Consider the following 17428-nt stretch of genomic DNA (forward strand, 5'->3'; position numbering starts at 1 on the left):
TGGTTACATGAACTTTGCAGCAGTGTCTTTGAACAAAAGAGGCAACTGAGATGCAGAAGGAGAGAAGGGGAGGGGGTTCTCTTTTTTGTTACATTAAGCAAAAGAATTTTCATAGTGTCTAGCCAAGTATTATACATCTTACTTCAGCAGGGAGCTTTTGCAACTCCTGCTCCTCAAACGGAACTCCTTGTTTTATAATACAAAAGACAATGAACAAACATTTATTGTGTATTACAAGAAGGGTTACGGTAAGGGTTACGGTAAGGGTTAGGTAATGCAGTGTACAACCTGGGACGTCACACGCAGAGCTGCCTCTGGCAAGGTGAGTGAGGAACAGATGTAGCAGTTGTTGTGTTGTAGGTCTCACTGTTCCTCTAAGCATCCCCTCTTTGTCTTTTAGAGGTGTTGTAGCTGTTTGAAGAGGGTAGATTGAAGCATCTGCCTCGGGGGCTGGTAAGCGGCAGAGGTAAGGGAGCAGACAAGAGTAACTTACCTACTTGTGCTGTGTCTTTCGATGCTGCATCGGCCTATGCATTTCTTTTTCTTTCACAGGTGTCTCACACAGGCTCCAAGGAGCAAACTGCACTGGTCATGAGCTGGGTTGGAGCAGAACAACCAAGTAGCACAAGGTGACTATGAAAGGTGTCCGTCTTGCTTTGCAGGTGCCGTGGCAGGCTCTCCACAGAAGTGACTAAGGATATGAGATAAGGCCAGAGAGTGACAAGGAGCGGCACGTGCAGGGATGGTTTTGAAGCGCTGCGGTGGCTTACTCTTCTGTTCATCAGGTGCCACAGGCAAGGTGGGTTGTAACATCAGTCATTATATTTGCATGAAAGCAGTTCACTTGAATGCCACAGTGCATCTGAGTAGGGTGTTCTAGCAGAAAAAGCTTGTCTGGCACAGCGGTGCCTGATGGCAGTGTGTTTCCTCAGGTGAAGTGGTGCCTGAAGCCCCATCCTATCTAGCCTGCACACAATTATCTGAGAATGAAAGCTGCTTTCCAGTAATTCAGAAAGCCAAGTTACATCTCAGCCTTGTGCATCTCGGGCTTTTGGGCCTGTCTGTAACATTTGGCACCAGCACTAATACTTTTCTTGGCATATGTTTAGCGTTTGAGGCCTGTGTCTGGGATTTGGGCCCTGTCTCGAACCACTGGGGCTTTGTCCTGGGTTTTGGAGCCTGCCTCCAGAGTTCAGGGCCTGTGATTAGGCTTTTGGGGTCTGTGTCTGGGGGCCGGTATCTGGGGACAAGAGGGGAGCTGCTTGTAGACCCTTGGGGCCAGCATTGAGGGGGTTGGGAGCTGACTGTACACCTTTGGGGCCTGCTTCTGGGTGCAGGGGGGGTTGAGACCTGCATCTGGGGAAGGGGTGGGAGCTCTTTGTATTCCTTTGGAGCCTTGCTCCCTAATCCTCACACTTACGCTTACCATTATACTTACTTTTACCCTTAACCTAAACCTTACCCCAACCCTTACCCTAACCCTTACCCTAAACCTTACACTTACTCTGAACCTTAACCTAATACTTACCCTTTCTTATCCGTCACCCTAACCCTAAAATTAACCCTAACCATTACCCTAACACTTACCCTTACCCTAACGCTAACCCTCATCCTAACTCTAAACCTTACCCTGACTTGTACACTTACCCTTATCCTTACACTTACCCTAACCCTTACCCTTACCATAACCCATACCCTACAACATACTTCTACCCATAACCTTTTCCGTTACACTTAACCTTACTGTATCCGTTACCCTTACACTTACACTTAACATAAACCTTACCCATAACCTTACCCTTACCATAAGGCATACAACAACACTTACATGTACACTTAGGCTTACACATACCCTAGCAATTACTCGTACAATTACCCTTGCCCTTAACCTTACCCTTACCCTTAACCTTACCCATAACATTAGCCAGATACTTACCCTTACTTTTCCCTCACCCTAACCCTAAAATTAACCCTAACCATTACCCCAACACTTACCCTTACCCTAACCCTTACTCTAACGCTTACCCTTACCATAATCCATACTCTAACACATACTTCCACCCATACCCTTACCCTTATTGTAACCCTTACCCTTATTGTAACCCTTACCGTTACTCTTACCCTTACCCTTACCCTTACCCTTACCCTTACCCTTACCCTTACCCTTACCCTTACCCTTACCCTTACCCTTACCCTTACCCTTACCCTTACCCTTACCCTTACCCTTAACCTAACCCTAAACCTTACCCTTTCTGCTACACTTACCCTTAGCCTAAATCTAAACCTTACACTTACCCTTAGCCTAACCCTTAGCTTTACACTTAAGGTTACCATTAACCTTACCCTTACCCTAACACTTATCCTGAACCTAACCCTTACCCTTACCTAAACCCTTATCCTGATCCTTACATTAACCCTAACCCTTCCCTAAACCTTACACTTACTCTTAACCTTAACCTTACCCTTAACCTTAACCTAATACTTACGCTTTCTTATCCGTCACCCTAACCCTAAAATTAACCCTAACCATTACCCTAACACTTACCCTTACCCTAACCCTAATCCTAACTCTAAACATTAACCTGACTTGTACACTTACCTTATCATTACACTTACCCTAACACTTACCCTTACCATAGCCCATAACCTAACTCATACTTCTACCCTTAAACTTACCGTTACACTTACCCTTACTCTACCCGTTACCCTTATGCTTACCCTTAACACAAACCTTACCCTTAACCTTACCCTTACCATAAGCCATACAGCAACACTTACAAGTACACTTAAGCTTACATTTACCCTTGCAATTACTCCTAAAATTACCCTTACCCTTACCCTTACCCTTACCCTTACCCTTACCCTTACCCTTAGCCTTACCCATAACATTACAGTTACCCTTAATCTAACCCTAACCCTTACCCTTACCCTTACCCTTACCAAACCATTACTCTTACCCTTAACCTAACCCTCAACCTTACCCTTATCCTAACACTTACACTTATTGTAACCCTTACCCTTTCTGCTACACCTACTCTTAGCCTAAATCTAAACCTTACACTTACCCTTAGCCTAAACCTCACCCTTACCATTACCCATACCCTTACTCTTACCCTTACCCTAACCCTTACCCTTACACTTACCGTTACCATTAACCTTACCCTTACCCTAACACTTACCCTTACCCTATCCCTTACACTTATCCTTATCCATACAACTTATCCTTAAACTAACACTTAACCTTAACCTAACCCTAAACCTTACTCCAGCCCTTACCCTGACCCTTTCATTAACCCTTACCCTTACCCTAAACCTTAGACTTGCTCTTAACCTTAACCTTAGCTGTAACCTAATACTTACCCTTACGTTTCCCTCACCCTAAGCCTAAAATTAACCCTAACCATTACCCTAACAGTTACCCTAACCCTAACCCTTACTCAAACCCTTACAACGACCCATACCCTTACACATACCCTTACTCTTACCCTTACCCTAACCCTTACCCTTACACTTCCCGTTACCATTAAGCTTACCCTTACCCTAACACTTACCCTTACCCTATCCCTTACACTTATCCTCATCTATACAACTTATCCTTAAACTAACACTTAACCTTAACCTAACCCTAAATCTTACCCCAACCCTTACGCTGACCCTTACATTAACCCTAACCCTTACCCTAAAGCTTACACTTACAGAATCACAGAATTTTCTAGGTTGGAAGAGACCTCAAGGTCATCGAGTCCAACCTCTGACCTAACGCTAACAGTCCCCCACTAAACCATTTCCCTAAGCTCTACATCTAAACGTCTTTTAAAGACCTCCAGGGATGGTGACTCCACCACTTCCCTGGGCAGCCTGTTCCAGTGCCTCACAACCCTTTCAGTGAAGAAGTTCTTCCTAACATCTAACCTAAAACTCCCCTGCCTCAACTTAAGCCCATTCCCCCTCGTCCTGTCACCAGGCACGTGGGAGAACAGGCCAACCCCCACCTCGCTACAGCCTCCCTTGAGGTACCTATAAAGAGCGATAAGGTCGCCCCTGAGCCTCCTCTTCTCCAGGCTGAACAAGCCCAGCTCCCTCAGCCGCTCCTCGTAGGACTTGTTCTCCAGGCCCCTCACCAGCTTTGTCGCCCTTCTCTGCACCCGCTCAAGCACCTCCATGTCCTTCTTGTAGCGAGGGGCCCAAAACTGAACACAGTACTCGAGGTGCAGCCTCACCAGAGCTGAGTACAGGGGGTGATCACCTCCCTAGCCCTGCTGGTCACACCGTTCCTGATACAAGCCAGGATGCCGTTGGCCTTCTTGGCCACCTGAGCACACTGCTGGCTCATATTCAGCCGACTATCAACCATCACTCCCAGGTCCTTCTCTGCCTGGCAGCTTTCCAACCATTCCTCTCCCAGCCTGTAGCTCTGCTTGGGGTTATTGCGCCCCAGGTGCAGGACCCGGCACTTGGCCTTGTTGAACTTCATGCAGTTGACCTCAGCCCATCGGTGCAGCCTATCCAGATCCTCCTGCAGAGCTTTCCTACCCTCAAGCAGATCGACACACGCACCTAACTTGGTGTCATCTGCGAACTTACTGAGGGTGCACTCGATGCCCTCGTCCAGATCATCGATGAAGATATTAAAGAGGACCGGCCCCAGCACCGAGCCCTGGGGGACGCCACTAGTGACTGGCCTCCAACTGGACTTGGCTCCATTCACCACGACTCTTTGGGCCCGGCTATCCAGCCAGTTTCTAACCCAACGAAGCGTGCGCCAGTCCAAGCCAAGAGCAGCCAGTTTCTTGAGGAGAATGCTGTGGGAGACGGTGTCAAAAGCCTTGCTGAAGTCAAGGTAGACCACATCCACAGCCTTTCCCTCATCCACCCAGCGCGTCACTCTGTCATAGAAGGAGATCAGGTTCGTCAGGCATGACCTGCCTTTCATAAAGCCATGCTGACTGGGCCTGATCGCCTGCTTCCCCTTCAAGTGCTGCATGATGACTCTCAGGAGGATCTGCTCCATGAGCTTCCCTGGTACTGAGGTCAAACTGACAGGCCTGTAGTTTCCCGGGTCTGCCCTCCGGCCCTTCTTGTAGATGGGCGTCACGTTTGCTAGCCGCCAGTCGATTGGGACCTCCCCCGATAGCCAGGACTGCTGATAAATGATGGCTGGTGGCTTGGCCAGCTCCTCTGCCAGTTCCCTCAGTACCCTTGGGTGGATCCCATCCGGCCCCATCGACTTGTGCACATCTAAGTGCCGTAGCAGGTCACCAACCAGTTCTTCATGGATAATGAGGGCCACATCCTGCTCCCCATCCCCTTCCACCAGCTCAGGGTACTGAGTATCCAGAGAACATCCGGTATTGCCGCTAAAGACTGAGGCAAAGAAGGCATTGAGCACCTCCGCCTTTTCCTCATCTCTTGTAACTAAGTTTCCCCCCGCATCCAGTAAAGGATGGAGATTCTCCTTAGTCCTCCTTTTTCTGTTGATGTATTTATAGAAACGTTTTTTGTTATCTTTAACAGCAGTAGCCAGATTGAGCTCCAGATGAGCTTTGGCCTTCCTAATTTTGTCCCTGCACAGCCTCGCTACATCCTTAAAGTCCTCCCTAGTGGCCTGCCCACTTTTCCAAAGCTTATAAACCCTCTTTTTTCTCCTAAGATCAAGCCACAATTCTCTGTTGAGCCAGGCCGGTCTTCTTCCCCGCCAGCTCGTCTTTGGGCACGTGGGGACAGACCGTTCCTGCGCCATGAAGACTTCCCTCTTGAAGAGCGCCCAGCCTTCCTGGACCCCTCTGCCCTTCAGAACCGCCTCCCAAGGGACTCCACCAACCAGTGTCCTGAGCAGCTCAAAGTCAGCCCTCCGAAAGTCCAATACAGCGGTTTTACTGGTCCCCTTCCTGGCCTCGCCAAGAATAGTGAACTCCACCATTGCGCGGTCACTCTGCCCGAGACAGCTCCCGACGATCACGTCCTCCACCAGTCCTTCTCTGTTTGTGAAGAGAAGGTCTAGCGGGGCACCTCCCCTGCTAGGCTCACTAACCAGCTGCGTCAGGAAGCTATCTTCCACGCTCTCCAGAAACCTCCTAGACTGCTTTCTCAGGGCTGTGTTGTGCTTCCAGGATATGTCAGGGAAGTTGAAGTCCCCCACGAGTACAAGAGCTGATGATTTTGCAACCTCTGTCAGCTGCCTGTAGAATTCCTCATCCGTCTCCTCATCCTGGTTCGGCGGTCTATAGCAGACCCCGACCAGGACACTAGCCTTGTTGTCCCTGCCGATCCTAACCCAAAGGGACTCGACCTTGTCATTCCCAACCTCAATTCACCACCTGCACTCCCGCTCCATGCACTAACCGACCCATTCCCCTAAAGTCCCTTTTGATAGCCTTGAGGCTTCTCTCTTCAATGTTATCACTGCCCGCCTGGACTATCAAAAGGGGGTAATAGTCAGAGGGGCGTACCAGGTTAGGAAGCTTCCTGGCAACGTCCCTGACCCTGGCCCCAGGGAGACAGCAGACTTCCCTACGGGTAGGGTCAGGCCGACAAATAGGGCCCTCTGTTCCCCTAAGAATCGAGTCACCAACAACAATAACCCTCCTGTCTTTCTTGGTGGAGGCAGTCCTGAGGCGCGGAGTCGACCTCCTCGCCCCAGGCATCCTCCTGGGAACATTTGCTACCTCTTCCTCACACACCGGCCTCTCAATCTCTAGGGCCTCAAACCTGTTGCGTAAGGGCACCTGGGAAGGTGGGGCCGGAAGGGAAGAGCATCGCCTGCGGTGTCGAGCAGGGACCTGTTTCCATTCCTCCTCAGCTCCCAGATCCCCTCCCTCTGCCCGACGGGGACAGGGCAGGGGGTCCGCCCCCATTTGAGGAGTCTCACCTCGGCACCTCCCCTTGAGGCCCTGCAGGGAGTTACTCCAGAAGTCTATCTCCCGCTCACACTCCCTGATGGCCCTCAACCTCTCCACCTCCTCCTTGAGCTCCGCCACCATGCGGACCAGATCATCCACCTACTCTTAACCTTAAGCTTACCCTTAAGCTTAACCTAATACTTTCCCTTTCTTATCCGTCACCCTAACCCTAAAATTAACCCTAACCATTACCCTAACACGTACCCTTACACTAAGCCTAACCCTAAACCTTACTCTATCCCTTACCCTGACCCGTACCTTACCCTTACCCTTACCCTTACACTTACCCTAAACCTTACACTTACCATATAACATACCCTAACACACTACCATACACTTACCCTACCATACCCTAACACACCTAACATACACTTACCCTAGCAATTACTCATACAATTACCCTTACCCTTAACCTTACCCTTACCCTTACCCTTGCCCTTACCCATACCATTACCCTTACCCTTAACGTAACCCTAAACCATACACTTCTCCTAACACTTACCCTTACCGTAACCCTTACCCTTTCTGCTACACTTACCCTTAGCCTAAATCTAAACCTTACCCTTACCGTTACCCTAACCCTAACACTTACCATTACCCGTACACTTACTCTTACCCTTACCCTATATCTTAACCCTATCCTTACCCTGACCCTTACATTAACCCTAAACCGTACCCTAAACCTTACACTTACTCTTAACCTTAACCTTACCCTTAACCTTAACCTACTACTTACCCTTACCTTTCCCTAACCCTAACCCTAAAATTAACCCTAACCATTACCCTAACAGTTACCCTAACCCTAACCCTTACTCTAACCCTTACACTGACCCGTAGCCCTACACTTACCCGTACCCTGACACTTACCCTAACCCTTACCCTGACCATAGCCCATACCCTAACACATACTTGTACCCTTAACCATACTGTTACCCTTACCCTTACTCTATCCGTTACCCTTATGCTTACCATTAACATAAACCTTACTCTTAACCTTACCCTTACCATAAGCCATAGAAAAACACTTACATGTTCACTTACGCTTACACTTACCCTAGCAATTACTCGTACAATTACCCTTAACCTTAACCTTACCTTTACCCTTACCCTTGCCCTTACCCATACCATTACCCTTACCCTTAACGTAACCCTAAACCATACACTTCTCCTAACACTTACCCTTACCGTAACCCTTACTCTTTCTGCTACACTTACCCTTTGCCTAATTCTAAACCTTACCCTAACCCTCACCCTTACCTAAATCTAACCATTACCCTAATCCTCACCCTTACGCTTACTATTATACTTACTTTTACCCTTAACCTAAACCTTACCCCAACCCTTACCCTGACCCTTACATTAACCCTTACCCTTACCCTAAACCTTACACTTACTCTTAACCTTAACCTTATCCTTAACCTTTAGCTAGTACTTAACCTTACGTTTTTCTCACCCTAACCCTAAAATTAACCCTAAGAATAACCCTAACACTTAACTTTACCCTTACCATAAGCCATACAACAACACTTAAATGTACACTTACCCTAACAATTACTCGTACAATTACCCTTACCCTTACCGTAAGCCTAAACCTTAACCTTATCCTAACGCTTACCCTTACCGTAACCCTTACCCTATCTGCTACACTTACCTTTAGGCTAAATCTAAACCTCACAATTAACCTCTTCCTTTACCCTCAAACTTACCATTACTCATACCCTTACTCTTACCCTTCCCCTAACACTTATCCTTACACTTACTGTTACATTTAACATTACCCTTACCCTAACCCTTACCCTTAACCTTACCCTAACCCTAAACCTTACTCCAGCCCTTACCCTGCCCCTTAGGGGAAGTGTAAGCGTAAGTGTACATGTATGTGTTGTTGTATGGCTTATGGTAAGGGTAAGGTTTATGTTAATGGTAAGCGTAACGGATAAAGCTAAGGGTAACGGTAAAGGTAACGTTAAGGGTACAAATATGTGTTAGGGTATTCCTTATGGTAAGGGTAAGGGATAGGGTTAGTATAAGGGTAAGTGTAAGTTTAAGGGTACGGGTCACGCTAAGGGCTAGAGTTAGGGTTAGGGTAAGGGTAAGTGTTAGGGTAATGGTTAGGGTTAATTTTAGGGTTAGGGTGACGGATAAGAAAGGGAAAGTATTAGGGTAAGGTTAAGAGTAAGTGTAAGGTTTAGGATACGGTTTAGGGTTAATGTAAGGATCAGGGTAATGGCTGGGGTAAGGTTTAGGGTAAGTCTAAGAGTAAGTATACGGGTAATGGTAAGGGTAACTTTTAGAATAAGGGTAAAGGTAAGGTTTAGATTTAGGCTAAGGGCAACGGATAGAGTAAGGGTAAGTGTAAGGGTAACGGTAAGGTTAAGGGTACAAGTATGTGTTAGGGTATGTTATATGGTAAGTGTAAGGTTTGGGGTAAGTGTAAGGTTTGGGGTAAGTGTAAGTATAAGGGTAAGTGTAAGGGTAAGGGTAAGAGTAATGGTAAGGGTTACAATAAGGGTAAGGGTGATTAAGGAGGTATTGGGGAGGCATTGGGGCGGCAAGGACAATCCCCAGACATGGACTGTATATCTCGAAACAAGACACTGAAACTCATGATAAGGAAGCGGCAGACGGACAGAGAAACAAACGTAAGGACTGTAAATCTCAAAACTGGACATTGGAATTCATTATAAAGATACAACAAACGGAAGAATTGGCAACAACCAGCTCTCGCAATTAAGAAACATGCCAATTCAGCAGATTCCTGACCAAAGGTGAAAAGTACACTGTGAGGAAGACTCGGGGTCTTCCTGCCAAAGACCCCTGCCCACGTCCCAAAGACCCCTGCCCACAATTCTTGGAAGGCTCTACGCAGGCGCAAGGTGCCAAAAGGCTAATTAGCATGAGAAGCGAGGGAAGGCGGGGATAGGTAATGCATATGTATAGGTGCTTGTAGAATATTGATAGATTGATTGTATAAATTCAAGACTGCTTTCCGCTTTAGGTATGCACGATAGGTGGAGAGATCCCCCGTGCATCCAGCGCTGCAATAAAGAATATACCACTTAAAGGAATTTCAGCTTCGATCTTTGAATCAATCTGGCACCCCAGACGGGACGACCTCTCTGCCGGACCGCAGGACCCGCTGGGAACAGGACTCCCTAGGGTACCCCCGGGATTTCCCGGAGGGACTCCTCGACTCACTGGATCACTGCGGAGGCAGACAAGGACCCCATCATTGTAAGTGAGTATATTCTTTATTCTGGTTTGGTTTTCTGGTAGACCGGTCATCTGGGACTGTCCAGTAAGTCGGAAGGTGACTTCTGCAGGACAGTATTTGGTATTTACTTTGTGGTTAGTACCACAAGTATATCTGGGGACCTTGGGGTCCATCTGTATCTGGACCTGTCTGTAAGTCAGAAGGTGATCTTCTGCGAGGCAGTGTTTGGTATATACTTTGTGGTTAGCACCATAAGTATATGTTTGGGGACCTTAAGGAAGGAGCTCGCTTTAAGGTCCATCTGGAATTGTGTTGTCTATTTCGGTTTTCTGACTCATGGAGTATGGTATTTAACTCGTTATTGTTACTGCGATTTTGGCTATTTTCCTGGTGGTAATAGTAGGTTCGTGGCATTGTTATAAGAAAGATATCGTTACGGTGTTACACAGTTCGGTTTTCTGACTTATCGCATGTGGAATTTGACTCTGACTATTGTTATTGTGATTTTGGCAATATTGCTGGTAATAGTAGTTTTGTGACATCGCTACTGAAAGATAATGCGTGCCCATGTTTTTGTGAGTGATACGTTTTGTGATATGCTTTTGCAAGTAACATGTGTATTCTGAAAGTGTAAACTGGAAAATGGGGGGGCAAACAAGCAGTGAAATTTTAAAGAAAAGTGTGTTAGGATGTGTTTTAAGTCACTGGAAGGATATTGGAGGATCTGCCGGTGGAAGTGTGAACAGGAAAACATTGATAAAATATCGTAATCAGTGGTGGCCGCTTTATAAGCTGGAATGTGGAGAAAAGTGGCCCCTAAATGGAACTTTAAACTATAATATTTTGCTACAGTTAATGTTGTTTTTTGAGAAGCAGAACAGGATGAAATGTTGTATACTGATGTTTCAGCATCTTGGTGGGAAAAGGTACGGAATTAAGTTGGCCCCTGACTGAGCCTTTGATGTTGGCATTAGAGAAGTACAGGCTGGAGAAAGATAAAGGAAGTGTTAAAAGGGTTGTTGAAAGTGTTAAAGGTGTTTGAAGTTGAATGAGCAGGGAAAGAGGATGTAGGAATGTTAATAGTTCTGCCTCTGCCCGAGGCAGAGATCTTAAAATCACGGGTGTTAGCCCTGTAGGGCAAAGGGGGACCATGATGGGTCCGAGAGAGTTGTCACAGAAACAGAAAAGCAGTTAACTCTTAAAACAACCTGAGTTCATGTGCGAGCTCAGATTGCCGATGGGACCGCTCAGGGAACTGTGGACAATTGCATTCCCCTGACCGACCCCCGCTAAGACCCGAATCATCCTGAAAATTATGAACGGTTATACTAAAAGTAAAATACTAAAAAGTAAATACTAAAACCTGGATGAATTGGGAATTGAGAATATGCTTCCATCAAGGTCTAAAAGAAACCCCTATGGAATTTTTAGACCAACTCTGAAATGTAATGAAAATAAATAAATAAATAAATAAAACAAAACGGTTTGGACCTGGCTTCGGAGGACAAATTGACTAGCCTTTTCCTAGGGTAATCAACCCCTGATTTCAACAGGAATAATGGGGACCTGGGGAACCTACCCTAGCGGATCCTCCACTGGTTATAATGAAGCTAGGGGAGGAATGGAAGTGAAATTTCTTATTGATATGGGGCAACGTATTCAGTTCTAAATCAAGCATTAATGCCTTCACAGAATTATTATGTTAGGGTAAAAGGTGTGTCGTGGTTTAACCCGGCTGGCAGCTAAACACCACGCAGCTGTTCGCTCACCCTCCCCCTCCCTCTCTGGGACGGGGGAGAGAAATGGAAAGTGAAGCCCGTGAGCTGAGATAAAGACAGTTTAATAAGACAAAATAATAATAATAATAATAATAATAATAATAATAATAATAATAATAATAATAATAATAATAATAATAATACAATGATGATAATAGTACCACTACTAATAATATGTACAAACAAGTGATGCACAATGCAATTGCTCACCACCCGCTGACCGATGCCCAGCTGAACCCCGAGCAGTCCGGCCCCCTCCCCCGGCTAGCCACCCCTATATATTGTTTAGCATGATGTCAGATGGTATGGAATACCCCTTTGGCTAGTTTGGGTCACCTGTCCTGGGTCTGTCCCCTCCCAGCTCTTACTGCACCCCCAGCCTGCCTGTTGGCAGGACAGGGCAAAAGGCTGAGATGTCCTTGGCTTGGTATAAGCACTGCTCTGCAACAATTAAAACATCGGGGTGTTATCAGCACTCTTCTCATCCTAAGCCAAAACACAGCATTCCACCAGCTACTAGGAAGAAAATTAACTCTGTTCTAACTGGAACCAGGACAAGGTGTAACCGAAAAGGCTTATTTTTGTGAACCTTTGAAGTACAAGTTAGGGAAACAATGGGGCATACACAGATTTTTATATATGCCTAGCTCCTCATGGGCACTCTTAGGTAGAGATTTATTAGAGCAAGTAGGAGCAGAAATTGTCTTTGAAAAAGGGAAAATGGAATTAAGTATAGGAGAAGAACAACTAACAAATGTGTTAAGCTTGGCACTAATACAAACTGACCCTAAAAGTGAAATACCTTTAGAGATCACAGATCAAGTATGTCCAGGAGTTTGGGCTACTGAAACCCCTGAAAGAGCTAAAAATGTGACCTTAATAATTATTAAATTAAAGCCAGGACAGAAACCCGTTAAGGTTAAGTAATATCCTTTGAGGATAGAAGATAGGAAAGGAATTAAAGAGATAATTAATAAATTTTTACAGTATGGATTATTGATTGAATGCGAATCAGAATACAATACACCCATATTGCCAATTAAAAAGGCAGATGAAAAAGCTATAGGCTAGTTCAGGATTTGAGGGCCATAAATAAAATCACTGAGGATATACATCCAGTAGTGGCAAACCCTTATACTTTGCTGACTAAATTAAAGAATAGTCAAGTCTGGTTTACCGTACTGGATTTAAAAGACGCCTTCTTCTGCCTAGGCTTAGCCACAGAAAGCCAAAACCTATTTGCCTTTGAATGGGAAAATCCCGATTCAGGCAGAAAGACGCAGCTTACGTGGACATTACTACCTCAAGGATTCAAGAATAGCCCCACTATTTTTGGAAACCAATTAGCAAGGGAACTCGAAACATGGATGCCTCCGGACACTGAAGGTGCTTTGTTACAATATGTAGATGATCTCTTAATAGCTACTGAGACTAAAGGGAGTTGTATTCAATGGACTATAAGTCATCTTAATTTTCTGGGTTTAAATGGATATCAAGTCTCTTGACAGAAAGTCCAGCTGGCTCAACAAAGTGTGACCTATCTGGGATTTGAAATTTCGGAAGGACAACGAGAACTAGGAACTGAACATAAGGAAGTCATTTGCCGGACTCCAGAACCTCAAATGGTAAAGGAGCTACAAACATTTTTATGAATGACAGGTTGGTGTCGCCTTTGGATTTATAATTATGGACTATTGGTAAAGCCTCTATGTGAATTGATAAAGATTAACCAGTCAAAGTTAGTCTGGACTGGAGAAGCACAAAAAGTCTTTAAACAACTTAAACAAGAATTGATGATTTTGAAATATCAAGCAATATTGGTAGAACAGGACAACGTGGAAATTGTGATAACTAATATTGTGAATCTAGCCTCTTTTCTTAGTGATGCTCCGGCACAGCCTGTGATTCACGATTGTTTAGAAACTATAGAGACTGTGTATTCCAGCCGACCAGACCTTAAGGAGGAGCCCATGGAAGATGCGGAAGAAACTTGGTTCACGGATGGGAGCAGTTTTGTTATGCAAAGACAACGTAAAGCTGGATATGCTATAACAACTACTCAGCAGGTAATCGAGTCTAAGCCTTTACCCCCTGGAACATCAGCTCAAAAGGCAGAGATAGTTGCTCTCACGAGAGCATTGGAACTGGCAGCGGGAAAAAGGGTAAATATTTGGACAGATTCTAAATATACATTCGGCGTGGTACATGCTCATGGAGCAATTTGGAAAGAACATGGATTGCTGACCGCTCAGTGAAAACACAAAGTATGCTGAAGAAATTTTAAAATTGTTAGAGGCTGTAAAACAACCAGAAAAGGTAGCTATCATGCATTGTCAGGGACACCAAAAGGGGAACACCGATTTTGAAATTGGAAATCGATTGGCAGAGGCTAAGCAGGCAGCTGAAATAACTGAGGTGAAGGCATTGTCTTTGATACCAGACGGTAAAATCCAAACTATATCCAAATTATACAAAAGAAGACTTAAAATTAATTGAAGATTTGAAAGGTAAAATGAAACCAGATGGATGAGTATATTTAAAAGATAACCACATAGTAATACCCTCTAGTTTGACATGGCCCATAGTTCTTACAGAACACAATAAAACGCATTGGGGAGCTGGCACACTGCATAAGAGCCTGAGTCAGACATTAGTGGGACGATATGATAAAACAAGTAACTCAACAATGTAGCATTTGCTTACACAATAACCCCAATACCAAGAATAGAATAAAATTTGGAATAATCGGTAAAGGAAATTATTCGGGGCAACAGTGGCAAATTGATTTTTCAGAACTCCCTAGAAAAGGGGGGTATCATTATTTACTGGTTCTGACTGACACGTTTTCAGATGCTTTGGATTCTAGTAGCAATGTCTTCTGATAGAGTTTTCACATTTTTGTGCACAAGTGGTAGAACAGATAAGTAAGATTCTAAAGATAGATTGGCAACTGCATACTCCTTATAGACCACAGGCAAGTGGACAGGTAGAAAAATGAACCATTTAATTGAACAATAAATAGCTAAAATTGGATAAGAAGCTAATTTGTCATGGCCTCAATCCCTCCCTTTAGCATTACTTGGAATTAGAGTTAAACCTAGAATAAAAGGGAATTTGAGTCCCTTCAAAATCTTATATGGAAGGCCATAGCAATTTCTATTTAGTGGAGAGGACCTAACGCAGTTAGGATCAGAATATTTATATGCTTATATAACTGAACTTCAGAAACAATTAAATAAAGTACATACATTTGTTTTAGGGACCAGGGCTAGAGGGTTGGATCAACCAATCCACCCCTTTAAGCTCGGGAATTATATATATATATAAAGACTTTTTCAGGACAACCCCTACAGGAAAAATGGAAGGAAAGTGGATGGGACCATACCAAGTATTACTGACAACACACACCGCCATTAAGATTAAGAAGCAAGCAGCTTGGATCCACAATTCAAGGGTGAAGAAGGTCCCGGCGAGGATATAGACCACCACTCCAATTGGACCAACAAAATTACGGTTTTCCAGATCCTAATGATTGCAGGGGTGCGGTTCTCGGATTCGGGGTGGGCAACTTGGGATGAGAACTTACACCTGACCTTAATACAAACAATTTCTCAAGTAACTAATAAGACGAACTGTTGGGTATGCACCCATCTGCCACAGCATGGGAATAAGGGTGTATCGTTAATCGGGATTCCCTTGCCTGCAAACTTATCTTGGACTAATTTGTGGGAAAACACATCTTGGGGTCGAAAATATGAAGAAGTTTTGGAACTAGAAGTTAGTAGCTTCGTGCCGTTGGAATCTTACTATGTATGTGTACAAAGGTGTAACCCGCCTAAGGGTATAGGAAAACAGGATTGTATAAATACAGGTACTACTTATGTGGGGAATCAGACATCTTGTAATCGAAAAATTGATATTAGTACAACTAACAGTTGGGCAAATTCAACCAGCTGGCCAGTACCAGAAGGAAAAGGGTGGTATTGGCTATGCAATGATACAGCCTGTAAGGTCTTGCCCGAGAATTGGAAGGGAACTTGCACTCTTGGAGCGGTAGTCCCCAGTATGACAGTACACGATGTAGTGCCTCGAGCCTACTTGAGAAATCATATCCGGAGAATCAGACGAAAAATTAACAATCCATTGATAGAGAGACACACCGCTTTTCATAGTTTTGTTTGATGGTTTATCCCATGGTTAGGAGTGAGTGAATTGGAAAAGGCAATAGTTAATATTTCTGCAATTATAGAGAAGTTAGAAAACAAAATTCTGTATGCTATAAAGGCTCAACAAGAAGAGATATCTAGTTTATCACAGATAGTATTACAAAATCGGATGACCCCAGACTTGTTACTGGCCGCTCAAGGGGGAGTCTGTACAGTAATAAACACAAGTTGTTGTGTGTATGTAGATCAGAGTGGAAGGATCTCTACCGACCTGGAAGAAATATGGAAGCAGACAAGGGTCCTACATGATATCAGTAAAGATGATCTTTCATGGAGTTTTAGTGAAATATGGAATAAGTTAACCTCCTGGTTGCCCAATTTTCAATGGTTGAAACAAGTGTTCATTGCTCTAATCGCATTAGTAGTGTTAGGAATATTTGTGTGCATGTTGTTTAGATGCCTGCTTTGTTGTGTTACTGTAAATAATGAAAGTATCTGATGCAAAAGAATTTGCATGGGAAAAGGAAAGGGGGGATTGATTAAGGAGGTATTGGGGAGGCATTGGGGAGGCAAGGACAATCCCCAGACATGGACTGTATATCTCGAAACAAGACACTGAAACTCATGATAAGGAAGCGGCAGACGGACAGAGAAACAAACGTAAGGACTATAAATCTCAAAACTGGACATTGGAATTCATTATAAAGATACAACAAACGGAAGAATTGGCAACAACCAGCTCTCGCAATTAAGAAACATGCCAATTCAGCAGATTCCTGACCAAAGGTGAAAAGTACACTGTGAGGAAGACTCGGGGTCTTCCTCCCAAAGACCCCTGCCCATGTCCCAAAGACCCCTGCCCACAATTCTTGGAAGGCTCTACGCAGGCGCAAGGTGCCAAAAGGCTAATTAGCATGAGAAGCGAGGGAAGGCGGGGATAGGTAATGCATATGTATAGGTGCTTGTAGAATATTGATAGATTGATTGTATAAATTCAAGACTGCTTTCCGCTTTAGGTATGCACGATAGGTGGAGAGATCCCCCGTGCATCCAGCGCTGCAATAAAGAATATACCACTTAAAGGAATTTCGGCTTCGATCTTTGAATCAAGGGTATGGGTAGAAGTATGTGTTAGAGTATGGATTATGGTAAGGGTAAGCGTTAGAGTAAGGGTTAGGGTAAGGGTAAGTGTTGGGGTAATGGTTAGGGTTAATTTTAGGGTTAGGGTGAGGGAAAAGTAAGGGTAAGTATCAGGCTAATGTTATGGGTAAGGTTAAGGGTAAGGGTAAGGTTAAGGGCAAGGGTAATTGTACGAGTAATTGCTAGGGTATGTGTAAGCCTAAGTGTACATGTAAGTGTTGTTGTATGCCT

At 44.6% G+C, this 17428-nt stretch overlaps 1 long non-coding RNA gene across 1 annotated transcript; it reads left to right on the forward strand.

Moving 5' to 3' along the window:
• Window positions 1–242: 242 nt before the first annotated feature.
• On the forward strand, window positions 243–17122 carry LOC311439525. Its single transcript, XR_014694790.1, has 3 exons — window positions 243–322; window positions 663–799; window positions 15231–17122. It is a non-coding gene; the product is annotated as an uncharacterized lncRNA (long non-coding RNA).
• Window positions 17123–17428: the final 306 nt, after the last annotated feature.

This window comes from Aythya ferina, assembly GCF_964211825.1.
Source record: "Aythya ferina genome assembly, chromosome: 7".
Taxonomy (NCBI): domain Eukaryota; kingdom Metazoa; phylum Chordata; class Aves; order Anseriformes; family Anatidae; genus Aythya; species Aythya ferina.